Genomic DNA, 14,599 nt, shown 5'->3' with positions numbered 1-14,599 from the left:
TGTCCCGCCCTCGTGTGACGTAACGTCAGCGAGGGCGGGGGACACAGGCTGGGAAGGAAGGCCGACGGGAGCTGATCTGCCTGCGGTTTCGGCGCTGTAAGTTAAATGTAGAAGAGAGGGCCTGGCCTGGTGGAGGGGGTTGGCTGCGACCTTGGGGGGGGGGCGGCAGCGGCGACCTGCAGGGGGGGAGCGGCAGCCTCCGGGGGGGGGGAGCAGTAGCATTAGCGGCAGCGTCGACGTCCGTGTGGCAGTGACTGCACTCCTCCTCAGCGCAGAGTTTCCCTCTCTGTTCCGTCATCACGTCTTGACGTGGGGGCGGGACAGAGAGGGAAGTCTCTACTGCGCATTTGCAGGTGAGTCGGTCACTTGCCATTTATATGTATGATAGCCTAAAACCCTTTTCAATTAGTTTTCAGAGGCCAGAATCTCCTGCCTCAGGTCAGGACAGTAGAATGCTGTTATGGTATCCTCTCCTGACCTGAGGAAGGAAGTGCTGGTCTCTGAAGGCTAATCAAAAATGTTTTAAAATCAATGAAGGTATCATCTTATTTTCTATTTTGTGTTTTATTTGCATTTATTAACCTTAACTAACACAACTACCACATTACTTTATCCTAAATTAAAAATAAAATTATTTTCTGTACCTTTGCTGTCTGGCCATTTATTTTTTTCTAATTGTGTTGGTCCCAGTCTCTTGATTCTGCTTTCCTTCATCTTCTCTTAACTGTCTTGCCAGGGTTTCCTGTCCATTTGTTATTTTTCGCTCCTTTTTCTATGTTTTCTTCAATTTATTTTTCTGCCTTTCTCTCTCTGTCAAGATTTAATTCATTTGTTCTATCCATTCTTTAATGTCCCTCTTTTTACTTTATGGCTTTTCATCTTTTCTTCACTTTTGTTCTCCCCATGCCCCTTACAGTTATTCTCCAGTCTTCCACTAACTCTATCCTCTCCCCCTTTCCATCCAGCATCTCTCCTCTTTCTGTTCCCATCCTTCCAGTGTCTCCCCACCTTTTTCTCTCTGCATCCTTCCATCCAGCGTCTCCTTTTTCTCTCCCTATCCTTCCATCCAGCACCTTCCCTCATTCTCTCCTACTCTTCCATCCAGTGTCTTCCCTCTTTCTGTCCCCTACTTCTAGCATTTTTTTATCTTTCCCTCCTTTCATCCAGCATTTCTCCTCTTTCTCCATCTGACCAGCCAGGGTCTCCCCCTTGCTCCCCTTCCTTGTCTCTCCCCTGCCCTTTTCCATGTCCCCTCTTTCTCCCACCATCTTTCCATTCATCTCTTTCTATACTCCTCTTCTATCCAGCATCCCCACTCTTCTTTCTTTCCATCCAGCTTCTCCCCTCTCACCTCCATCCAGCATGTCCCCTTTCTCTTTCTCCCATCCAACATCTCCCCTCGCTCTCCACCTTCTGTCCAGTGTCTCCCTCCTTTCATCCATCTCTCTCTCTTCCTCCTTTCATCCAGTGTCTCCCCTTTTTCAGTCCCCATCCAATATCTTTGATCTCTCTTCCCCCCTCCATGCAACATACACAGAGACACACTCTTTCTTCCTCCTTCCCTTCTAATCCTGTGCCGAAGGAATGGATCCTCAGGAGCTTAGTCAAGATCGGGAGGCGGGGCTGGAGGTTGGGAGGCGGGGATAGGGCTGGGCAGACTTATACGGTCTGTGCCAGAGCCGGTGGTGGGAAGCGGGACTGGTGGTTGGGAGGCGGGGATAGTGCTGGACAGACTTGTACGGTCTGTGCCAGAGCCGGGGTTGGGAGGCAGGGCTGGGGAGGTGAGGATAGTGCTGGGCAGACTTATACGGTCTGTGCCAGAGCCGGTGGTTGGGAGGTGGGGCTGGTGGTTGGGAGGTGGGGATAGTGCAGGGCAGACTTATACGGTCTGTGCCCTGAAGAGCATAGGTACAAATCAAAGTAGGGTATACACAAAAAGCAGCAAATATGAGTTATCTTGTTGGGCAGACTGGATGGACCGTGCAGGTCTTTTTCTGCCATCATCTACTATGTTACTAAACAAAATCTTTTTTTCTATTCTCCTCCACCCCAGCACTTTTTGTTTCCCCGTACCTTAGTTCCCCAGGCACCCAAGCGGCTGCTATCTCCTGAGATCAGCCAGGGAGCTCAGCTACATCCCTTCTACATGCTGCCACTGTGAAGAGCGGGAACGCAGCAGCCTTCAGGTATGTGCTGTCGGTCTGCCAGACCTCTGCTCCCGGAACAGGAAATTGACATCAGTGGGGGCAAAGGACGGCAGAGCCAACAGCGCATGCCTGAAGGCTGCTGTAGCCCCGAGCTTCATTTTCTTCTTTTGCTGAGGCTGCTCACAGAGATGCAGCGGAGGATCATCTCAGCCATAGGAGCCAACTTTTCAAAATGATTGGGGGTGCTGACATTTTTTTTTTTTACAAGTGGTGCAGTCCCCCTCCCTCTCACCCCATCCCTCTCACCCCCTCCCTCGTCCCCATCCCCCCTCCCTCGTCCCCCTCCACCGTCCCCCTCCCTCTCCCTTCGAGTTCCAGGCCCCCCTCCCTCCCCTCTCTCCTTTCCCTCCCCCTCCGAGTTCCAAGGTCCCCCCTCCCTCCCTCTGAGTTCCAGGGTCCCTCCGCCCTCCCTCCCAGTTCCAGGGTCCCCTCCCTCCTAGTTCCAGGGTCCCCTCCCTCCCTCCGAGTTCCACAGGGACCCCCCCATTCCACAGGGGGTCCCCTCTCCCTCCCAGTTCCAGGGTCCTCCCTCCCTTCGAGTTCCAGGGTCGCCGTCCCTCCCTCCCTTCGAGTTTCAGGCCCCCTCCCTCTGAATTTTAAAAGCCATCTTGACTTACCTCGTGGGGGTTACGGCGGCTGGCAGCAGTGGTAAAAAGCGTGCAGGCTCGGCCCTTAGTTCGGTTTTCCCTTCTCTCTCTCAGCTCTGGTCCCGTCCTTGCGGAAACAGGAAATGAGGGCGGGACCAAAGCTGAGAGAGAGAAAGGAAAACCGAACTAAGGGCCGAGCCTGCATGCTTTTTACTGCTGCTGCCGGCCACTGTAACCCCGACGAGGTAAGTCAAGGTGACTTAAAATTCAGAGGGAGGGGCCTGGAACTCGGACGAAGGGAATGACGACGACCCTGGAACTCAGAGGGGGGGACGACGACCCTGGAACTCGGAGGCGCCTATGATCTCAGCGGGAGATTTTCTCTCTTTGGAGGGAGTGCGGAAGATGACCCGCCAAAGCGGTAGTGTCCCGCTGAATACGGGAGACTTGGCAGGTCTGTATTATGCATTATTTGAGTATATGGCACAGTAGTGTACCAGCGCATGAAACTCACTAATATGGAGTACTGATGTGATTGTAATTAAAAAGAGCTTTTTTTGCATGTGATATATGTAGCACAGCCAGCTGCACTTGCTTTCTGCCAGGGCTGATGCAGCAAGGCTTATACCAAGGAGATTTCTGATGTCTAAGGGGCAAGGGCACACTGACACATCCACATGTCACTGCCAGCAACATCAGAAGTCACCTGATCTACTGGTGCATGCATGTGGCGATCTCCACGTGGGTTGCCACACCCATGCGCTGGTTGTTGGTCCTTCCTCCTCCAGCTGTCACTTCAGTATACCTCTGTCTCCAGCAGGTGGTAGATGGTGTCTCTGCAGCTCCTGGATTCATCTCTTGGGCCTGCTCCTGGGCTTTTTGGCTAGTTGAGCTTAGGGGGTGTTTGGGGCTCTGTGCCAACCTTAGGGGCTTGGGCCCCTTTCCTCCCAGTGTTTGGACTGTAGCCTTCTTAACTTAAAAAAACAAACAAACTCTAGTCCACAACAAACCAGTGTTTGCTGCTGTTATCAGCTGTTAAAAAGAAAGAAGAAAAAAGCGATTGAGCCACAGGCTCTGCAGCTGCAACAGGGCAACAGGTTGCTAAGAGGAACTTTGGGGGCAGTGTCTCTGGAGTCAATGTGTGTGTGTGTGTGTGTGTAGCCTGCTGAAGTGGTTTGGGGGCAGACTTGCCTGGGAGGTATCGCTGTCCGCGGAAAGTCTGGCTGCGCGTCTCCGGTGAGTGCAATATTTTTCTGCCATTGGGGGATGAGCTGGCGGAGGCCAACGTAGGAGGCTCATGTTGTGAGCAAGCGTTGGCGGCAGCAGGGACGTGTGTTGCCAGGTGCACGGAGGCACAGGCAGACACCAGGGACTTCCTTTCTCCCGAGCGGGATTCCCGCTCTGAGGCGTCGAGCGCGTGCACCATTTTCTTTTGGCGCCACCAGTTGCGGCTCCCACTTTCTGGCTTTTGGCTGTGTTGGTGGCTTTGCCTTTTACTATTGGGACTCCTTCAGGCTTTGTACCGACCTCTCCTGATTCAGGGGAATTTTTTTGTGCCCAGATTTTGTCCTTTCTCCACCTCCACTAATTAAAATGACTTTTGCGCCTTCATCATTTGGCTGTATCCCGCCTTTTTTTGAGGGTTTCTTCGGGTACAGTAGTGGCTTTGCTATCCTCTGCGGTATATCCGGTGTTCTAGGAGAGGCGGCTGGTTGCTGCATTGGAGGTGGGGTCGTTGGGACCCCTCTCTGGTTCCTCCTCAATAGCTTCGGTCTCGGGGGAGGTTCTAGATGGCAAGGTTTTCCAGAAGGAATCTGATTATCCTTCTGTAGTGCGCCTTGTTTTTTAGGAAGCACGTCAGCCAATCTGGGGGCTTCTCTGGGACTGGGGTCTTCTGACGTTTCACCCAAGTTCATTCTGCTGCTCCATATGCCTATATGTTGCAGAAGCCTGATAGGGGAACTGACAGTTCCTTTTTAGTTCAGCCTTTGGAGATTTCTGGTTTGTTCCCTGTCTCTGTCTCCACTGATGGACCCTGCCCAGAAGAGGGGATATTTACTCTCCAGCTCAGCAGTAGGGTTCATTGCTCCCCTGTCTTCCTCTAATCGGAGAGAGTCTTTTCAGGGCAGGCCCTTTCTGCGCAGAGGCAGCAGGAATCACCTGATCTGGAAAGCCATGTTTGCCTAAGTGGGTGCATCAATGGCAGCAGTCTCCAATAGGCCTCTCTGTCTGTGGTGAGTTAAGATTTTCTTTTAGTTCCTAGTTGGTTAAAGGCTGTTCCTGATGTGGGAAACAGTGAACAGCATCAGAGCACGGCTCCTTGTGCGTTGGGCTTCTGAAAGGGCCTGTTTTTATTTACAGACTTTTCAGTCCCCTCAGTTTTTTCTCTGAGGGCAGTTGCTTAAACACCCTTAAAGTTTCCCTCACTTCCTTTGTGGAATCTCTTCCAAACTGCAAAAACATTAAATACAAAACAACCTATGCGCCCAGCTTCTCCAATACAAGCACACAACTATGGAACACACTGCCTAAAGCTGTGAAGACAACCTACGACCACCTAAATTTTAGGAAATCGTTAAAGACTTATCTGTTCAAAAAGGCATGCCCCGCCGACCCAACATAAATGCCTGCACTCTGCAACACATCATAACCAAAGCTTGTACCGGACACTAAACAATCTTCCTCTCCTTGATTCCCATTGTTACTGAAACTTATGTTCCTTACTCAACCATAATAACACCTGTATTTGTTTCTTTACCGGACTGGCGAATGCCTCTGCGGTACTATGTAAGCCACATTGAGCCTGCAAATAGGTGGGAAAATGTGGGATACAAATAAACTCTTTATAGTGGCAGTATAGGTATTGCCTATAGGCATACCACCCTGCCTGAGTGTGCCTGATCTCCTCTGATCTCCAAAGCTCAGCAGTATATCAAGTCCCATTCCCTTTCCCCTTTCTCACAATGGGGGGAAACCTGAGAGGTATAAGTATTACAACCTAAAAGCCATTGCAACACCACCACCTACATTTGTGCTTGGTTAGTTTAGCGAATACACCACCATAATCAGAAGACTGCAATAAGGATCCAGGAACAGAAGGAGGCCTCTAAGCAAAGGAGATCAAAGGGTTCTCTGATTGTGGTTGAGAATGAGAAGAGCACTCAATGCCAGCGTCAAATTGACTCCGTTCTTATCACCGGTCTGAAAACTCCACTTGCGTGTAAGTAAGAGCTCTAAATGAGGGTTATATTTATCCCATTAGAGAATAATATGTTCAACACGTGATATTAGGCAATTGCTTGAATGATAATGTTACTTAGCTTTAACAATTTCGCCCAACGGGGCTCACCATTTCACTATTACGATTAGCTTCCTCAGGGGGCCAAGTAACTGTCGGCAAGTCACGCTGCTTGGAAATCACAATAATATCCTGTCATTTACTGTCACATCTGTGGCCGTGACCACCCTAATTCTTACCCTCTTTCTGGGAGTCAGTGGCTGTGCTGGCTTCTGCTTGTCTCTGTGTCTGTCTCTGTCTTAGTCTCTCTCTGGCTCTGTGTGCTGATTGCCTTGCTGGACCTCACCTGTGTGGGCTATGCCTCTTCCAAGATGGCTGCCGACTCCTCTATGCCAGTATCCAAGATGGCTCCCGCTGTTCCTTCCTGTGGGCTGACTTCTCTGTGTGTCAAGCCTCTGTTTGGAGGCAAGGAGATTGCTGCAGCTGTGCCTCTGGTGTTGAAAGGCTTTATTAATCACTTAGAGCCTGCAGTCCTTGCCTTTGCATTTCGTCTAAGGGCCCTGGTATGTAGAGTGCTCTGTTCACTGCTACATTGTTTGCTCTGTGTGAGTTTCTATGTTTGACTTGTTAGCTTGGGCACAGCTTTGTTTGTTAGCTTGTGTACAGCTTTACTAGTTCTCCTGAGTCTGCTCTGTGCAAGCTTCTGGTGTATGACTTGTTAGCTTGGGCACAGCTTTGTTTGTTAGCTTGTGTACAGCTTTACTAGTTCTCCTGAGTCTGCTCTGTGTATGTTTCTGGTGTATGACTGGTTAGCTTGGACTTTGCTTGATCCTGACTACTGTTTTGCTAGCCGCCTGCCCAGAGACTTTGCTTTGACCCCGACTTCTGCTTTGCCAGCCGCCCGCCCTGTGACTTGCTTTGAACCTGCCTTCTGCTGGAACCCGGACATTCCCTGCCTGTCTGCCTTGCTTTCGCCTAGGTGCCGGGGGGCACTGCTGTATCCTGATTCCTGCTGTTCCTGCTTGCAAGTTCCAGTTCCGGTTTTCCCTGTAAGCCCTGCCGGCTGCCCGAACCTGAGGGCTTAACCCTCGGGGAAAGGTGGCTAAGCGTAGGTGAAGCCTAGGTCCTGTGTGTTCCAGTCCAGCGGGTTCCGGTCCTGTGGTTCCAGTCCAGTGGGTCCACTCCGGTGTGTTCCAGACCAGCGGGCTCCACTCCAGTGCGCACCCGTCCGGTGCGTTCCAGTCCTGGGTATTCCTGTGTAGTACTCCAGTCCGGGGTTCCGGTCCAGTCTTGTCTCATCTCTACCTTGAAGGTGATCTTGCCTGCCACTGCCGCTCCACGGTAGGGGCCCAAGGACTCACGAACCCAGTGCTCCCGGGGAAGAAGCCTGACAGTATGCCAAGGTCCCCGAGAACGCGACATTTACTTAGACTTGATAGTATAAGCAAAAATGTAATTTGTAAATAAATTAAAGATTCCACTGGTACTAACCTTATACATTGACGTCCATGGCTTCCATGATACCGGAAATGAAAGCACCAACCGGAAAAACTACACCGGTATTTAAAGCGCAGAGATGATAAGCCACGCCCCCATTGAGTGCTATTATCACACTGCTGCCAAGCTTTGACTACTGAGGTTGTTGTCTCCACTTTAAATAAGAAAAAAGAGTAGTTTATTTCCTGATATCGTATAGACTGCGATAGTTAAGTATTTCTCAGCTCATTATTAGTACTTTACTTTTTGACTTGCTGAAAATTGGGTCTAGCATTATCTGAGAATGAGAAGAGTCAGAAGATGACCCTAGGAGCTGGATCCAGGAAGGCCAGGGTTCTATAGGAAGCAGTGCCTGCTACTGGAATCTCAGATATACCAAGTCACATGTATTAAGTATGTGACACATGCATTCATGCCCCTTCACCAGCTGACGTGCTTAAGGGACCCGATCTCATGTATTGGCTCCCAGCTGCTCCCACAGTCCAGCAACTCTCCCTCTTCCTCCCCTCCAACTCTAGTGGCATCTCCTCCTCCCCTGGTCCTCAAAACCAGCGAGTCGCAGGCAGCACTAAAGACAGAGCTGCTGCTTCTGGCTGCCCTGGTCCTTCTCTTTGTATGGTCCCGCCTTTTTTGATGCAACTTCCTGTGCACGAGACCAAGCATAGAGGAGGACCAGGGTAGCTAGAAGCATAAGTGCTGTCTTTAGTTCTGCCCATGACTCGCTGGTTTTCAAGGATGGCTTAGCCAGGAGGCCAGTGCAGCTTGGAATAAAATGCCTTCACAAAATCGTATAGTCAAACATTTGTATTCTGAACCAATTGTAATTGGTAAAGAAGAGATTTAGTAAAACCGGCCAAAAAAATATTGCAATAATCTAATCTCAATAAAATCAAGAATATTTTGGATTGTACGTCAACTTTAAATTAATCAGACTCTACCTCCAGATTAGGAGGAGTGGCCTAGTGGTTAGGGTGGTGGACTTTGGTCCTGGGGAACTGAGGAACTGAGTTCGATTCCCACTTCAGGCACAGGCAGCTCCTTGTGACTCTGGGCAAGTCACTTAACCCTCCATTGCCCCATGTAAGCCGCATTGAGCCTGTCATGAGTGGGAAAGTGCGGGGTACAAATGTAACAAAAATAAAATAGATACTATTGGAGATTCTAGATGGAATGTTGCTACTAGTGGAAATTCTACATGGAATGTTGCTATTCCACTAGCAACATTCCATGTAGAAGGCTGCGCAGGCTTCTGTTTCTGTGAGTCTGACGTCCTGCATGTACGTGCAGGACGTCAGACTCACAGAAGCAGAAGCCTGCGCGGCCACATTGGTGATCTGTAAGGGCCGACTTCTACATGGAATGTTGGAATAGCAACATTCCATGTAGAATCTCAAATAGCAGCAACAGTGGAGGAGTGGCCTAGTGGTTAGGGTGGTGGACTTCAGTCCTGAGGAACTGAGTTCGATTCCTACTTCAGGCACAGGCAGCTCCTTGTGACTCTGGGCAAGTCACTTAACCCTCCATTGCCCCATGTAAGCCGCATTGAGCCTGCCATGAGTGGGAAAGCACAGCAGGGTACAAATGTAACAAAAAATAAAATAAAATAAAATTAGAAGGTCCTATTCATAAGAACTTTGTTTTTTTCTCTGTTTTAGATGGTAGGCTGTGACCCAGTCCTCTATTGATCTAATACAAGTTTGAATAAGGGACATGGTGCCCAGCCAAAACTCAAGTACAAACATAAAACATAGTAATGTCGTCAGCATAAGTGAAAAGATTTACCTGAAGCTGGTCTAAGACTAAACCTAATGGCTGCATAAGAATATTAAAAAGTATAGGAGAAAGGGGAGGAGCCCTAATGGACATCACAGACAGGTTTCCATTTGACTGAGCTCTCTCCTTTTTTACTGAGTAATAGCAGTTAGAAAGAAAACCATGAAACCAACTTAACACCTTCCCCTGTATGCCCAATTGATCTAACATTCATAGCATTACAGCACGATCAACTAGGTCAAAAGCATAAGACAGGTTTTTTTCTATGAGTCACCAGAGTACCCATCACTGTCTTCGTACTACGATTTTTCCTGAAACCTGATTGAGAAACGTGAAGAATGTTGTGTTGCATCAAATAGTTCTCGAACTGCTCTGTAACAGACCCCTCCATTCTTTTCGGAAATACTGTGATAGAAGCCACAGGACGATAATTACTGACTTCTGCCAGACTAACTTTAGAATTTTCAGAAATGGGAGTAAGGGTGATGTCCCCTCCTAATGTTGGAAAAATTCCAGATTCAAAATGTAAGTTTAGCCAGTTGATTAGCAGATGTAGGAAAAGCGGAGATGGCAGCTTAATCAAATAAGGCGGACATAAATCTAAACTACAAAAAGATGTAACATACTTTAACAATAACCTCTTCGTATCATTAACATTATTTTTATTGAATTGGGATCAATGCCTATCCACTGGAGAGTGGGTATGAAGAAGACTAAGAGGGGCATAATCGAACGCGAGCGCCTATCTCCATGGGCATTTATCTCCGAGAACGGGTCCGTGAAGGGGCAGAACGAACTGTATTTTCGAAAAAGATGGACGTCTATCTTTAGGTTCGAAAATATGGTTTATGCCAGGCAAATGCATTGGATGTGAGCATTTTTTGAGCTGGGCGTTTTCGTTTTTCAGCGATAATCGAAACCAAAGCGGCCCAGCTCAAAAACGAACAAATCCAAGGCTTTGGGTCGTGGGAGGGGCCAGGATTCATAGTGCACTGGTCCCCCTCACATGCCAGGACACCAACCGGGCACCCTAGGGGGCACTTTTCAAAAATAGAAAAAAAAACATTTAATTACCTCCCAGATGCATACCTCCCTTCCCTTGGGTGCTGAGCCCCCCCAAATCCCACTCCCCACAACTCAACACCATTACCATAGCACTTAATGGTGAAGGGGGGCACCTACATGTGGGTACAGTGGGTTTTGGGGGGTTTAGAGGGCTCCCATTTACCACCACAAGTGTAAAAGGTAGGAGGGGGGATGGGCCTGGGTCCACCTGGCTGAAGTCCACTGCACCCACTAACGACTGCTCCAGGGACCTTCATACTGCTGTGATGGAGCTGGGTATGACATTTGAGGCTGGCATACAGGCTGGTAAAAAATGTTTTCCAACTTCTTTTTTTTTTTTTTGGTGGGAGGGGGTTAGTGACCACTGGGGGAGTCAGAGGAGGTCATCCCCGATTCCCTCCGGTGGTCATCTGGTCATTTAGGGCACTTTTTGGGGACCTGTTCGTGAGAAAAAAGGGTCCACAAAAAGTGACCTAAATTCTCGCTAAAAACGCCTTTCTTTTTTCCATTATCGGCCCAGTGCACCCATCTCTGTTCGTCTGATAACCACGCCCCAGTCCCGCCTTCACCACGCCTTCGACATGCCCCCGTCAACTTTATTTGTTCCCATGACGGAGTGCAGTTGAAGACGCCCAAAATCGGCTTTCGATTATACCGATTTGGGCACCTATGCGAGAAAGACGCCCATCTCCCGATTTAGGTCGAAATATGGGCGTCTTTCACTTTCGATTATGAGGTGGTAAGTGACTGTTTGTGGCTTTACATGGTTTAGCACCTAACATCCCTGAAGAAGGAGCTTCTAAAACAGGGAACTCTGTTGGACATTTAGATACAGCCGTAAAACCAAGGTAAGTGGTTGCTGTTTATCTTTTACTTTGGAGGTGCTTGATCTTGACTGCATATATAATTGAACTATCTTCCTTCTATAAAAGAATTTGTGTTTCCTTCTATAAATGAATTTGTGTCTACAAAGTCTTCTCATTCAGCTTATCAGAGACTCTTGGACTATGAGAAGTGTCATATTGGTGTATGGATAGAGGGATTTATAAATACAAAAAAATGTTGTTTTTTAAATATGTTTAAAAGTATTGGAGTTAATGCAGGAGACTCGTGATGTATAGAGCAGTCATGTGAGCCAATTGGTGGCTTGTTTCATTGAGACTAAATGCTCTCCTAAAAAACGTTTCCCTCTTAGACTCTTCTCTAAGATCAGGGCCCTGGTGATATGTTGAGTATTCACTACAAGAGACGATGTTATTATGTGATAGCTTTCTGGTGATAATTGTTCTCTAAACTTTAGAACCTTACTTCGGAAATATAGAGCCAAATCATCAGCTGTCAGTGAAATACTATGACTGGCAGTAACAGATTCTACATCCAACGTGTAATCCACCAGTTTTGAATAATATTCAATTTTTAAGTAATTAATTGCTGCTTATACTCATGAATGGCAGCACACCAATTTTTTTTCAATTTGAATGGGCTTCATTGGCATTGCCGCGGTTTTTACTAGATTCCCAAAAGATTTCGAAAATCTCTGAAGACATTCCTCTTCAACAAGGCCTACAATGAGAACCTACAGCCTCACGAAAGTCACCTCACCAACCCACTCAATTATGAACGCTTACCTTCTACAACTACCCTAATCACTCTCTTCCTTCGTCTTTTTTCCCTTCCTAATCGCTACATATTACTAACTGTATCTGATCTGATATCCTGAAATGACAATGTTAACAAATCTATATAAGCCACATTGAGCCTGCAAATAGGTGGGGGAATGTGGGATACAAATGCAATAAATAATAATAATTTGGGGAAAAACATGTGGATGGACTAGTACTACTACTACTTAACATTTCTAGAGCGCTACTAGGGTTACGCAGCGCTGTACAAATTAACAAATAAGGACAGTCCCTGCTCAGAAGAGCTTACAATCTAAAGGACGAAATGTCAAGTTGGGGTAGTTTAGATTTCCTGAGAGCTATCTGCTGCTCAATAGGCCCTTTTCTTGGGAGTCTTGGGTTTGCTTTCTCTTTCCAAATTGATTTTTAAGCTCTTCAACATTCTTATTTCTAATGCTGTAAAAAGTGTACGGACTTATTGGAAAGCTAATACATTGTGAGATTTTATCCTATGGTGGAACATGGTTTGCCACACCCACAAATTAGAGAAGGCAGCAGAAAATTTGTTTTTAGAGAAAGAACCGCAATTATCTGCGACCCCTGAAACGCTGAAGAAATCCAGGACTGGCCTAAAATCTCCCTCCTGGAATTGGGCGGCTTGGCAGCTCTGGAGAATACTTGGACATAATGGCTCTTATCTTCCAAATTTCGAAATTAAGTTGAAGTCCTAATTCTGTGAATTTTTGTACATTGCAGACTCGGATTGCTTGTATTCATGAGTGCAATTCCTAGAGAATCATGAAAATCTCATATTTCCAAGGCAGCTCTCTCTCATTATGGTTTGGGAAACTTGCATATATAGTTTTCAGGTTTGTGATCTGTGGGTAAAACTTCCATTTTAACTACCACTTGCCATGCATGCATCGATTGCAGAAAGTGAAATCCCTTCCCCATGATTATATAGGCTCCTAAATGTTCCTGTGAACGAACATACCGCATCTGGTTCTCATTTTGTTGCCTTCAGCGCTTTATTTTTTATCTTTTCCCTTACACACTTTGAGCTTCTACCCTCAACCCCCTTTTCCTAGTCAGTTTGATGGGGGACTCTGAAAAAAAAGTCCTGGCATGAATGACTTTTTACAAGGTTGTGATCTCCTGATAGGACTAGTCACAAGCTCAGTTTATAAACCCAACCTCCAGTTTTGTACATTTAGGCATTGCTGCCACTTTTGGCACAAAACATGGTTTCCATTAAGATGTGGCTTTCTGTATGTTTATTCAAGGCAGGCGTCTGAATACATATCTTATATTAAAACTGATTCTGAAGTATGTGCACTCTGGACTTTGATTTATAACTGCAGCGTAGGAAGAGATGGAAATATGTATGTGCCATAATAAGATTGAACTATGGGGGAGGGTGCAATAGAAATAGCATGGAGAGGTATGTATTGTCAATTTGCTTATAATAAAGTAAGTTATGTTATATTATAGTCATACACCACCTTCCTCGAACCAAAGTTCAACCTAAAGTGTATGGAAGACAGAAAATTAAGCCATAAGTCCCTTGTGTTTCCTTGTGGGCAGTGTGTTGGCTACTCTAAGTTAATCATGCAGACTCTCATGACTATTTACGGTAGATCATTTCCTCAAACTTTCATGTGTAAATCCTGTTTCACACGCAGAAAAGGGCTTTATTAAAATCGTGCAGCCACATATGCACATAGGAACACAAGGTGTGGTTTTCATGGTTGCAGAACTTATGTCAGCTAAAAAAGCTGCAGGTTGTACGATCTAAAATTGTATCTAAATAGAAAAAATTATGGGGGCCTCTTACCCAATTCCCGGTATGCTCCTGACTTGTGTTTTCTGTGTTAGTTTTTGCTTGTAGGGAAGTTGAGATGGCTTGGTGAGGGGGAGGAATTTGGGGAGAAAAGGGTGTGGATAGAGGGGGGTATAATGTGAAAATAATGTGACAAAAGCCTGGGCTCCATGCTCCTCAAGCACTCCGGGCTGCTGCAAATACTCCATCATAGCAATTCCCTTAAGTTCAAGTCAAGGCCACAAACTGATCTAGTCCAGGTTTTCTTCCTTTATTCATGTTCATCACCAGATACAGCCAACAAAATGCAAATACCACAGTGGCTCCTGTAAATAAAAGTCCATAACTAGGGTCCTTTCACCTTGACTAGTGAGGCACTGGCAGCTCACCTCCCGTTGCACAGCCTTATCCCTCTCTGAGAAGCCTCCCACAGGTACCTTTCCAATACCTTGGGGTTATCCCATTCTATCTCGTCTTCTCTAGCAGGGCTGGGTGCTCCAGCTTCCACACAGTCTATGGCCTCAGACTCTGGGAGGAACTCCTCCTCCTCCCCCTTGGTCTTCTCTCAGGGTCTCTTCTCTCTAGTTGCTGAGCTGGGCCTGTTCTCAGCTGGACAGGGGATGGCTCCACCCCACCTGTTTCATCCCTGAGGAGGTATCACCTATTACTTCCTTAACCAGGGAACTTGGACTTCGTCCTTTGGACTTCCGCTGGTTGCCAAATGCTATGTTATGTTATCTTATGAGGTATTTATTACCTGCCAATCTAAAGGGTGATATCAATTACCCTGA

The sequence above is a fragment of the Microcaecilia unicolor genome, chromosome 7 (assembly GCF_901765095.1).
Source record: "Microcaecilia unicolor chromosome 7, aMicUni1.1, whole genome shotgun sequence".
Classification (NCBI taxonomy): domain Eukaryota; kingdom Metazoa; phylum Chordata; class Amphibia; order Gymnophiona; family Siphonopidae; genus Microcaecilia; species Microcaecilia unicolor.
The sequence above is the reverse complement of the archived record's forward strand: the minus strand, read 5'-3'. Positions refer to the sequence as shown.